This window comes from Durio zibethinus, chromosome 18, assembly GCF_047325235.1.
Source record: "Durio zibethinus cultivar Kanyao isolate XHJ-2024 chromosome 18, ASM4732523v1, whole genome shotgun sequence".
Taxonomy (NCBI): domain Eukaryota; kingdom Viridiplantae; phylum Streptophyta; class Magnoliopsida; order Malvales; family Malvaceae; genus Durio; species Durio zibethinus.
The window spans coordinates 13,610,395-13,623,916 of record NC_143179.1 but is presented as its reverse complement, the minus strand read 5'-3'; the positions used below and the strand labels follow the sequence as shown (position 1 = coordinate 13,623,916).

At 28.7% G+C, this 13,522-nt stretch overlaps 1 non-coding gene across 1 annotated transcript; it reads right to left on the bottom strand.

Annotated features, from left to right (window-relative positions):
* Window positions 1–1,794: 1,794 nt before the first annotated feature.
* LOC149513746 (small nucleolar RNA R71) lies at window positions 1,795–1,900 on the bottom strand. Its single transcript, XR_016330177.1, has one exon. It is a non-coding gene; the product is annotated as a small nucleolar RNA R71 (small nucleolar RNA).
* Between the last annotated feature and the right edge of the window lie 11,622 nt (window positions 1,901–13,522).

Genomic DNA, 13,522 nt, shown 5'->3' with positions numbered 1-13,522 from the left:
TTTATTTTCCTCCAACCGAAATTCATGAAGTACTCCAACTTTTCTACAATTCCATCCAGTCAAAATCTTCAAGATTTACAATTATAAATATCTAGTTCTAAACATTAAGAAAAGTATGGTTGGAATGACAGACTAGTCTATCTTTAGGTTTCTTCAGCTTTCTTGTTCTTCTAGTTTTTAAGTTTTCCAATTTCTTTAAATTTTCTTTAAACAGTTTTGATTCTTGCACTTTTACTTTCTTGTAATTTAATTTCAATTTTGTTTTAATTCTTATTCAAGCTTTTTTAATTTATTTTCATGCAATTTAAGTCTCGTTTGAATTTCAATTTAATCTAAGTTGTTTTAGGATTGCAATTTAATATTCTTTAACAATTTCGGTTTAGATTAAATTTCTTTCATTATAGTTCTTTGATAGTTTCAATTTTTAGTTCATTATTTAGGTCTAATTTTACTGCATTAATTTCTGTTTTAGTTACTACATATCTTAGAATTAATTTACGGTTGTTCAATTTCATTGTTTTGCATTGTAGTTAATTCTTATTTATTATTTTAGATACTGCATAAATTTTTCTACACCTTTTAATTTTTCTGCATATAATTTAGGTTTAATTTTTTGTTTTAGCACTTTTAAAAATTATTCTACACTTAAATTATATTATAGCTATTGCATTAGTTTACTTAAACAATTATGCATTAGATTTAAATTATTTAATTTCGATTTAGTTTGTTTATTTTGGTTTTGCAAATTAGTTCAATAACTGCTTTCATTTTTGGTTTTTTGAATATTGTTAAATGTGTTCAATTTTGGTACTTAATTCTCTATTAAAATCTCAATGGGATTAAAGTCTATGAGAACGAACTTTACTTATCACTTTATTACTTGATATGATTATGTGTGCTTGCAGATTCTCAATCAAGTTTTTAGTACCGTTGTCGAGGATTGGTGCAATAGAACTAATATCATACTTCTTGACTGTAGTTTTTATTTTTATTTTATTTTGTTTTTATTCTTAGATTCGTAGATTAAAGAGTTTAGAGCTTTTCCCCCTTGACCCTAAAATTGAAAGAATTTTAAAAGGCTAAGAAGATAAAGAAAACAAGCTTTTGCTCTACAAATTACTATGATTGAACCTCAAGAGCCTAAAACACTAAAAGACTATGCTATCTTGTAAATAGATGGTTTTTGACCCTGAATTAGGAGGCCTGCCATATAGGTAAATAATTTTGAAATAAAGCTACAATTACAATAAAAAAAACTTCTTGTATCACAACAAATTCAAAGAAAGAACCCATTATTTGAATGAAGTGAAGTGCCAAACTTGTGGGTGGGGATAAATAGATCTATTTATCTACGATTGAATTATATTTGTTTGATGCACTGTTGTCAATATGATTGTAAATTTTGAATATAAATGTTGAGAAAAGAATAAAAAATATAAAAAAGACTATAAAAAAATACAATGAAAAAAAGAATTAAGTTAATTTTTTTATTGTATTTTTTTTATTAATTATTAATAATATTTATCAATTATACAAATGGTCAAAACTTCTGTACAATTTGGTGGGTTGTCCAATGATGACTCTAATACTCATTTATCTAATTTCTTGAGATATACAATACTTTTAAATATAATGGTGTTACTAATGATGTTATTAGACTAAGATTATTTCCTTTTTCTCTCAAGAATAAAACTAAAAGCTAGTTAGTATCTTTTTCTCCTGGATCCATTACTACATAGGATGATCTAACAAAGAAGTTCCTTGCCAAATTCTTCCCTTTTGCGAAAACTGCAAAGATACGCAATGATATCACAACTTTTATGTAGTTTGAGTCTGAATTCTTAAATGAAGCTTGGGAGAGGTACAAGGAGATGTTAAGGAAGTGCCTACACCACAATCTGCCTAAGTGGTTACAAATCCAAATTTTTTACAATGGTTTAATGGGGCATATTAGAACCACCATTAATGTTGTTGTTAGCGGTGTTTTAATGAGTAAGTTAGTTGATAAGGCTTATGAATTAATTAAAGATATAGTAACCAATAACTACCAATGGTCCAATGAAAGGTTAGTCTATAAGAAAAATGTTGGGTTTTATGAGATTAATACTTTTTTTTGCCTTAACCTCCCAAATTGCAGCCTTAGCCAAACTGGTAGAAGCTATGGGAACCAATCTCATCCCTTTCCAAGTCCAATCCATTCAAAGTCCCTTCTTTACTTGTGATATTTATGGGGGTAACCATTCTAGTGATAGTTGTCTTATACATGTTGAAACAGTCCAATATGTTGCTTCACCCAAGCAATAATATAATCCATCTAGTAACACAAATAACCAAGGTTGGAAACACCACCCAAACCTTTTATGAGGTAACTAAAGCTAAACTTCAAATTGAAATTTCAAACCCTTTTACCCTATAGTTTTCAACTACCACCTTCACAATTCCAAACACCACTTCCATAATACTAACCTCATTCACCACTCCAAGAAAACAAACAATCTTTAAAGGAGATGTTCAACCAAATTCTTCAAAACCAAATAGCCACATCCAAAATCAAACAGCCTGTGTAAAGAACCTTGAATTGCAAGTGGGTTAATTAGCCAATATTTTAAGTAACAGTCCACACAGCACCTTGCCAAGTAACATAAAGACAAATGTAAGAAGGCAAGGTAAGGAGGAATTCAAAGTTATTGATGAAGGGTTGAATAGGTTGGATTATGATTATGATTATGATTATGATTTTGGTGATATGATGAAAATGAGTATTATGATAGAGATGTCTAGGTTTGTAAGGGTAGTGAAAAAGGATCTTATTGAAAATGAAAGTTTAGTGGATGAAGATAAAGTAATTGATGAAGATCTTATTAAACAAGAGGATTCAATATTAGTGGAGACTAGAGATGAGGAAATTGAAATTAGAAAAGAACCTATGGTAGGATACAAGATGAAACTAGTGTTTAGTAATGTAATAATGAAGAAGAAGGTGGGAAAATGAGGAAAAGAAAATTGAAAAAAAAATCATGATTAATGATGATAAACAAAGAGTTGTGAAAAAGAAGGTTGAAATTGAGGATTTAAATTTTATGGAAGAAGTTGCTAATTTCGAATTTCAAGAAGAAAATGTTGTAGATACCCTATTTTGTCATGGAAAAGTTTTCAAGATTGAAATGGGTTTTGATCGTGAATTGGGTTTTAATAAAAATTTTTGGGCCTAAGAATTAAAAGCTTGAAAATCTTAATTTTAACTTTATTTTTTATTTTATTTTAATTTTAGTTTTAATTGTAATTCTATTTTTGATTCTAATTCTAATTTTAATTTTAATTTATTTTATTGGCTAAAGTAAAAAAAAAGTCAGAAAATCAAAGAAAAAATTTGTGGGATTTGGGAATTGGTAGAAAATCTTGAATTCCATTTCAAAATTTATCCTGGATTTAATTTTGGATTTTGAAATTTATTGATTAAATGTTTATAGAAAACTTGGGCATCAATTCATTGCAAAAAAGGAAAATTACAGGAAATTGAATATTGGAGATTTTTTCTAGTTCAGATAGAATTAAAGTTTTTCGAATTGAATTGGGATTTTGATCCTTATATAAGACCTTGAATATGTGATCAAAGGGGAGGAACATCAAGCATTCAAGCATAAGGAGGCAAGAGCAATCAAGTAGCTAAAATCAATCCCAGAAAGCATCATCAAGCATTAAGCAATCCCAACATAATTGATAGAGCAATCCAGTAGTGAACCATAAACAATTACTCAACAACCCATCAGAAGACAAAAAAAGCTAGCCCACCATTCAATAAAGCCATAGAAAACAAAAGAGTTTCAAAACTAAGACAATGTCAAGCAATTTAGCAACAATGAACCCAATTTGCACAAAAAGCCAAAAATTACAAAAGAATAAAAATTGGGCAAATATTTTCTATTGGGTTTCAGTTACGGGAAGAGAAAAAGGAATTGATTCTGGGCAGTCCTAGATTGTTAAGAGGGTGGTAACTAGTTTCTTGGTCAAGTTTTGATTCGAGGTTGAAGAAAAAAGAAAAGGAGTTGTTGCTAGTGTAAAAGGAGCTGGAAAGGAAATTTCATATTAGGCTATCAATTAGTGGCAGCAGTGGCGAAGTATGGCTGAAGTTTGGGTTATTGCTAGGATTAATTTAGGTAGAGGGATTTGTAGAGAAAAAGAACTAGAAATTAAAAGAAATAACCCAAAGAAGGAGTTTATTTGATGTTGAAAATTGTGCATTTTAGAAGAAAACCATTTGTAACTTGAAACCATAAAGAGGACCCGCACCTTCACCTATTGTCAAACTGACCCATTTTTAGTGCAAACCTTTTATTTATTTATTATTGGCTTTTTTGGTATTTTATTTTTGGATTTTATTAATTGTGAATGATGAGAAAAAAAAAAGAAAAAAAACTTTGGTAAGATTTTTTATAGTTTTATTTGCATGGTTTTTATAATATTTAGTCGTATGTTTTATTTTGATATGAATATATACATATTTGCATGATTTATTACTTAATATTTTATTTGCATTTTTTCAAATATTTTTGCTTGGTATTTGTTTTTGCATAAATTTAATTTAATTGCATGTTTTGTGTATGATTAATAACATATTTGCATGACTATTTATTAATTGAATGATTATGGATTATTTGCATGATTTTTGCATGTTTATTTTTTTATATTTTTGGCATGATTTTATATTTATTGCATGATATTTCTAATTATTGCATGATTTGATTCTTGATAAAATTTTTGTATCACCATGTTATGTAAATAAATAAAAAAGATTGGAATTGATTTATGTGCACGATAAAACCGGTTTTGATTAAGGCTTAAATTAGATAACAAATGGTTAACTTGGTATCAATTTTAGGTGTAATAGGGTGCTAATACCTTCCCTACACTTAACGGACTCTCGAATCTTAGTTCTATTTATGTAAACCAAAACTTATTCTTTTTAAGGACCTTTAGTTTACATTTAGGATAAATTTAAAAATGATAGATTCACATAGGTGGCCAATCACACTTAGATAAAAAAGATTGGTGGTGACTCCATGAATTTTTTTTTTTTGTGTCTAATGGGTAAGTTCTTGGGCCTAGATATTATGATAGTTTGGCAACTCCATTAGGGACATTAGAGAGTTAAGCCATTAGTTAGTTATGTGTTATCTTAAACCTTGCTTTGATGGTTTTATTATGTAATTATTTATGATTTTTATATTACTAACCTATTTTTTCTTGTTTTGTAAATTTTAATTTTTTATGTGCATTAATTTATTTGATTATTTTGCATGTCCCTTTACACACACCACTTTTGCATTCATGCATAAGCTCTAGACTATGGCTTTGTCCTTTATTAGGAGGAAGTAAATACCTACACTCTCGTGAGGTTATAACCTCTATGTTAGCTAGTAAAAACTCCCACTTAAATTAAACCTTTTCCATTTGAGCCTATAATGGTGAGTGAGGATTAGGTGCCTTACTAGTCTATAATGGACAATGATGTAAGAAACAATTTAGGAACATTTAAAACATCAAACTTTTGAACCCAACATGAAAATAAACCCTAAAGATATAGACCTAAGCTAGAGCCTTTCGCTTTTCTTTGCAAGAAAACCCTAAATAAGACACATGATGGGACATTTATTATTTTTCTTATAAATTTATAATTTTTTGCCTTGTATATATTATATGCATACTAACCCTTGATATTGTTTCCTATATATATAAAGTTTAATAGCCCTTTTCTTTTATTATATATGCATGCATTTACATCATTAAATCCTCTTTATGGCATTCATGCATATATGCATCCATAAACTAAATATAGGATTGCTTCACAGATATTTTTCTAAATATGCACCCTAATTATAGTAAATCAAGGTTCAATGATAGCTTAAACTTCAAATAATTTATAGTGCTACAACACTAAATACCAAGTAAAAATCATAAAAGAAGAAACAATCTTTGCTTCAAAAAGCTAGAAAAGGCATAACAAGAACTAAAAAGGCAATTAAAGACTATTACTGAGTTGTTGAAAAACAAGAACAAGGGAAAGAAAGTGGTGGAAGAGGCAGTGACCTAAAATGAAATTGATCCTTTATATCTTCTTGACTTTGGCCTAAACACTACACAAGCATCATGAAGGGCTTAAACCCAAATGTCATTCACTGTAAGTTATTTTTATATATAGACCGACATGCCAACAACTATTGCTCTTACTCCCATTACCTTTGCTTTTAACATCCAAACATTTGATCCTACATAAGTCCCAAAATCATGATGCTTTCAAGGAGTAAGAAAAGCTGAAGATAGGCCTTGTAGAAGCTGAAAAAAGCTTTAGTTCTCAAAAGATGAATTTCATAGAAAAGAGGCTTAGAGCCATTGAAGGGATAGATATCTATGGGTCAATAGATGTTGGATTATGCTTGGTTCTTAATGTTGTGTTTCCACAAAAATTGAAAGGCCTAAGTTTAAGAAGTATGATAGGACCAAGTGCTTTGTTACACATGTGACTATATATTGTCACAAAATGGCTACATACACACATGGTGAAAAGTTACGCTAGCATGTTTTTCAAGACAGCTTCGTTGGTTCAGCCATTAGGTTGTATGTGTAATTGGATAAATCTAGCATCTGTAAATGAAGAAAGATTACAAGGGCTTTTATTACAGAATATAAGCACATTATAGATTTGGCACCAGACCACATATCTTTACAAAGTATGAAAAAAAATGATTTTGAAAGTTTCAAAGAATATGCCCAAAGATGGATGGATGTTGTTACCTAAGTTTAACCACCGCTCACTAAAAAGAAGACCACAATCTTGTTTTTTTAATACTCTCAATGCTCTTTATTATGAAAAAATGACTGAAAATGCCACTAAAAATTTTATTGATATGCTGATTTCTTGAGAGATCATTGAAAATGTCATTAAAAATGAAAAATTGGAAAAAAGTAAGTTATCTAATACAAAGAAGGGGGTTGTACCCCCCTCCCCCCCCCAAAAAAAAAGATATACTTAAGTAGTAATTCATGAATGGTAACAGGTTGGAGACTTCAACCTATATTATCTTTAGCTGATGTAGCAACCTTACCACCCAACCATCAACAATGTTTCTTCAAGTTCTTATGCTCATCAACCAGTCATATAGAAACCTAACTCTCAACTAGCTATTCAACCTAAGAATTGGGTGAAAAAAGAAAAAGCTCTTATAGATCCAATCCCTATAACATACATTAAGCTATTCCCTCAACTTTTTAAAAAACATTTAGTTACACCAATTTATTTGGAACCTTTAAAACCTCCATACCTTGAGTGGTATGATGCTAATGCTATTTATAACTATCATCTTGAGATTGCTAGCCATTTTACAAAAAAAAAAAAAAAATGCACAACATTGAAACATAAAGTACTAAGTTTGGTTAAAGTGGATTGGTGAATTTTGATCAAGAAGCAGGGACAAGTGTCATAGGGAACCTTTTGCTTAACCACACTAGGACATAATCTTGAGAAAGTCTTTATGAATGCTTGTCACTTTAAGAACTTTAAGAAATAATGCAAGTCTTTATAAGCTTTTAAGAGTTTTTTCTGTTAGTATTTTACTTTCATCATTTCAATAAAAAAACAGATGCATTTTCATTACATTTTCTCTTTTATTCCATTGCCTTTTTATATACCTATCATTTTTCACCCACCCCATATTATAAATAATGAATGTTTAGACAATCATAACAATAATTCAAGATTTAATTTTGAAAGCATTATTCATGTTAATTAATTGATAAGTTAATACTCTTAATCTATTGGGATTGTTCAAGTAAAAGAGGATAAATTTCATGAAATGAGCAAGGAGCTTTGATCATTGAAAGATGAAAGTGATACAGTATGTGATTTTTTGTAATGATTCATTCACAAGTTTGCTATTAATTAATAAAATGTTTTTCATTATGAGTATTCATGTTTGATTTGAGAAATAGCCATATTTTTTTTTTACCTTTCACATAAGAAGTAAAATTTTCCATTTGCTACCCCATATGAGGTTATTGAAATTTTCTTTAGAAAAAACTCTAACCAAGGATCAGCCCCACATTGAAGAGCAAATTTGAAAAGTTTGTTCACAAAAAAGGAAAGTGAAGGTCCATAATGATTTTAGGGCTAAAGCCTTTTTATGTTTAGATTTGTTTTTGAAAAAAAAGATAAAAAATTAAAAAAAAAAGTATGATGAGAAAAAAGAGAGAGAGAGAGAGAGAAATAAAAAAAAAAAGAAAAAGGGAAAAAATTTGATGGGACAAAATGTCTAAGTGTTCTACATGAAAAAAAAAGATCCTTTGTTCGATTATCCTTCAAATACATTTTAGCCCTACTTTATCTATTTCTTCCATAAGCTCTCACCTTAGCCAATGTTATGTTCCTTAAAAGTTCATTTGGATTGAATAAGAATACTTGAATTGAATAATCATGAATTGAACTAATGTAGACTTGTAATGGGATTGTCTAGAGTTTTGATCAAAATGTCACTAGTGGATCAAGGGAAAAGTAAATGAGAAATAAAACATGTGCAAAACAAAAAAAAAAGAACAAAAAAACCAAAAAAATGAGAAAAAAAGAAAACTTAAATTGAAAACTCGAAAAGGCGGTTTAAGTAAAAATGGAGACTTGAGAAAACGACTTTAATGAGGATCCTATAAGATATGGATAATGCCTGGATTGATCAGCTCAATGATTAATGATATCAATAGAATGAGCTTTTAAAAAAAATTCAAAATTAATTTATTTAGAATTGTTTGAATATTCATTATTTTAAATGTGATAAACCTTTCCCAGCATTTATCTTGATGATTTACTTTGGAATGGTTTCTTAGCCTATTTATTCTTTCCTAAATTTGTTTTTATTTTGAATATCCTTTCTTTTATTTATCTTATTCTTCACCATTTATTCCTTAAGGAAGTGTGATGGATTACACTTATCATTGAATTGGAATGATGATGAATAAAAAAATGAATGATATGAAATATCTTTGTATTGTTTCAAAAAAGTTGAAAATGCTGAGCCAAATTGAAAATGAGAAGTAAATGATGAAAAGAGTTTAAAAGGATGTTGGTTGTTGAGTTATACAAATGAAAAGAAAAAGTTGAAAATGAATAGGGTTGATTGAAAATGAAATGAAAATGATAAAGGATGTTTAAAAGGATATTTGAAATACTCAGCTCAAATGATGAAACTAGAGAATTTTGGGTCACAACTTGGTTGATACATTTGCTGGTTAGTTTCAAAGAAGTTAAAGAACATGATGGAAGGAAACTTAAAATGAGAAAAAATATGAAGAAGAAGTTGAGAACCATTTACCAAAATTAGATATACATGATACTGACCTTTGCATTGCATTCATTTTATGCATTATAGTCACTGCATTCATGCATCATGATAAGATTTTTGTATTTTATGCATTGCATTCACTACATTCGTTGCATCCAATACATGTTGCATGTATCATGTAAATAACATTGCATTCATCATATTCAGTCCATGCATCATTGAAAAGATAAGAAAACTAAAGTTTGAATCTTTAAATTGAATTTAAAAATTTTAGAAAATCTTTCCATTCATTGTATATATTCATTGTATATGTTTGAAAAATAGGAAGAAAAAACTAGATGTTGAGATAGTTTTGAGAATGAACATTAGAAGATGATCAATGAGAATCCAATGTAAATGAAAGAAGCCATTTTAAGGTAAGAATTTTAAAGTTTCAAGCCTTGGTTAAAGAGCTTTCTTGGTTATGAATTTTAAGGTTTCAAGCTTTTGTTGAGAAAGAGCTTTCTTGGACATGAATTTTAAAGTTTCAAGCCTTCGTTAAAAAGAAGCATTCATAGTCATAAATTTTAAAGATTCAAGCCTCAATTGTAGGGGAGCATTTATTTAAAGTTAAAGCCTCAATGGAGGAGTACGTTATTTTTACAAGTTGAAGTCTTAGTGGAAGAGTATTTTATTTTTTTTAAAGTTAAAGCCTCTGTGGATGAGTATTTTATTTTTCAAAGTTGAAGTTTTGGTGGAAAAGTACCTTATTTTTCAAAGTTGATGCCTTAGTGGAAGAGTATTTTATTTCATTTAAAGTTTCAAGTCTCAGTCGTGGAGAACTTTTGTGATCATCTTTTTCAATTTTTCTTAACTTGAAATAGATGTCTTTTGTTTGTGTACAATTCCTATTTTACATAAAATACACAAAGAGAGAACTGTAGATACGCTGAAAATTTTTTTCAAGATTTAAATAGGCTTTGGTTATGAATTGGGTCTTCATAAAAATTTTTGGGCCTATGAAACTTGAAAATCTTAATCTTAATTTTAACTTTGATTTTGATTTTATTTTAATTTTAGTTTTAATATTAATTCTAGTTTTGATTCTAATTCTAATTCTAATTTTAATTTTGAATTTTATTTTATTAGTTAAAGAAAAAAAAGTTATAAAATCAAAGAAAAAAAGTGGAATTTGCAAATTGGCAAAAAATCTTGAATCTCATTTTAGAATCTATCTTGCATTTAATTTTGGATTTTGAAATTTATTGATTAAATGTTTACAAAAAACTTGGGCATCAATTCATTGCCAAAAAAAAAAAAAAATCACTCTTAGAGATTTTTTCCAGATCTAGCAGAATTAAAATTTTCCAAGTTGAATTGGAATTTTGATTCTATATAAGGACCTTGAATCTATGATCAGATGGGGATGAACAATGCCTCAAGCAATCAAGCACAAGGAAATAAGAGCAATCATGTAGCTAAAATCAATCCTAGCAAGCATCATCATGCATCAAGCAAGCCCAACATAATTGACAGAGCAGTCCAACAGTGAACCGATAACTCATACTCAACAACCCATCTAAAAACAAACAAAGCCAGCCCACCATTTAGCCAAGTCATAGCAAACAAAAAAGTTTCAAAATAGAAACAATTTCAAGCAATTTAGCAACAATAAACCTAATTCGCAAAGAAAGCCAAAAATTGCAAAAGAACAAATATTGTGCAAAGGTTTTCTACTAGGTTTCAGTCAAGGGAAGAGAAAAGGGAATCGATTCTGGGCAATCCTAGATTTTCAATAGCAACTAGTTTTTTGGCTGGTTTTTGATTTAGGGTTGAATAAAAAAGAAGAGGAGTTACGATTGGTGTAAAAAGAGTTGGGAAAGAAATTATATTTTGGGCTATTAGTTGCTGGCATTAGTGGTGAAGTTGCACTGAAGTTTGGGTTATTGTTGGGATTAATTTGGGTAGAGGGATTTTTAAAGAAGAAGAAGCAAAAATTGAAAGAAATAGCTCATAGAAGGAGTTTATTTGATGTTGAAAATGATGCCATTTAAAATAAAACCATTTGCAACTTGAACCTGCAAAAAAGACCTTGACCTTGACCTATTGTCGACTCGACCCATTCTTTAGTGCAAGTTTGACCTTTTTATTATTTATTCTTGATTTTTTTGTTATTTTATTTTATGATTTTATTAATTGTGAATAATGAAAAAGAAAAAAATTTTGGTAAGATTTTTTTTATAGTTTTATTTGCATGATTTTTATAATATTTAATTGCATGTTTTTATTTTGATATTAATATATACATATTTGCATGATTTATTAGTTAAATTTTATTTGCATTTTTTAAATATTTTTGCATGGTATTTATTTTTGCACAAATTTAATTTAATTGCATGTTTTTGCTTGATTAATAATATATTTGCATGATTATTTATTAATTGCATGATTATGGATGATTTGCTTGATTTCTAATATATTTACATGATTAAATATTTGCATGATTTTTGCATGTTTATTTTTTATTTTTTGGCATGATTTTATATTTATTGAATGATTTTTTTGCATGATATTTCTAATTATTGCATGATTGCTTGATTTGATTCTTAATAGAATTTTTGTATCACCATGTTGTGTAAATAAATAAAAAGGATTGGAATTGATTTATGTGCATGATAAAACCAACTTTGATTAAGGCTTAAATTAGATAACATGCAGTTAACTTGGTACCAATTTTAGGCATAATGGATTGCTGATACCTTCCCTGCACATAACCGACTCTTAAACCTTAGTTCCATTGATATAGACGAAAACTTATTCTTTTTAGAGACTTTTAGTTTACACTTAGGACAACCTTAAAAAGGATAGATTCATATAAGTGGCCATCACATTTAAATAAAAAAGATTGGTGATGACTCCATGATTTTTTTAGTATCTAATGGGTAGGTTCTCAAACCCAAACATTATGATAAATGAGAAGAAAAAATAAAGCTAACTCCTAGAATGTGCATTCCAAATAAGCTATCATTTGATGTTACTCCACAAGTAAAAAAGCCTAATTTGGATGTTCTATTTAAAGAACTGGAGAAAGTTACACTTATCGAGAAGTGTAATATTATGCTTCAAAGAAATTTACCCACCAAGCTTAATAATCCAAGGAGTTCTTCTATTACTTGTTCTATTGGCTTTATTTTATTTGAAAAAGCTGTGTGATTTAAGATCTAGCATAAACCTAATGCATTTTTCTATTTTTATGCAGCTTGATATTAGAGAGATGAAGCCTTCAAAGACATACCTTCAAAGACATACCTTCAATAGTTGATAAATCTATGAAGTATTTAAAGGGAGTGGTAGAAAATGTTTTGGTAAAAATAGATAAGTATGCCTTCTTTATTGATTTTGTGGTGTTTGATATAGCTAATGATAAAGAAGCAATTATCATCCTAGGAAGGCCATTTTTAGCAATTTCAAGATCATTAATTGATGCTTATAATGGGGAACTAATAATGAGATTTCAAGAAAGAAATATTGTGTTCAAGATTGGTGATCTTGTTATTATGAAAGAACAAGTTGGTTGAAAGAAGTCTTTAGTTTAAATGTAAAATTGGTGAAGCATCAGCTTATGATGGTAAAACCAAAGCCAACTTAGAGAAGTCTGATAAAAAATACGAACAAAGTGAAAAATGCAAAATCATGGAAAAAGTGTCATATTGTCTAGGTCTATGAACCTCTCTTTAGACATTAACTTAAAGAATCACTACCAACATTTTTTGTTTAGTTGCGATTAGCCACTTAACTAAATCTATCCCATTTTAAAGCGAAATCATAAGTTTGACTCAGTCACCTTTAAAAGGTAAATTCAATGGCTACAAAACTGGAACTATGTCCGAGAGTACAATTATGTATGAGAAAAGTTATAACACTCCCACAACAGTTATAAAAGGATGGTACCAGCTTGATTTTTGTGTTATCTATGGAGCCTTAAAAATCTAGCCTTAAAAATCTTACCAAATAATTAATTATTGATAATTATTCTTAATTGACTCCAATACTTTTGGCAAAAAATAAAAAAAACTCCCTCATTTCAAGAGTATACAAGAAAACTACTGTTTCTCTTGTAAAGGCTCCATCGTTGGATTATCTAATATTTTAAAAGTTTTTAAGGAAAAATTAATAGTTTAACTTTTTCCTAAGATTTCTTTTCTTATTTTTTTAAA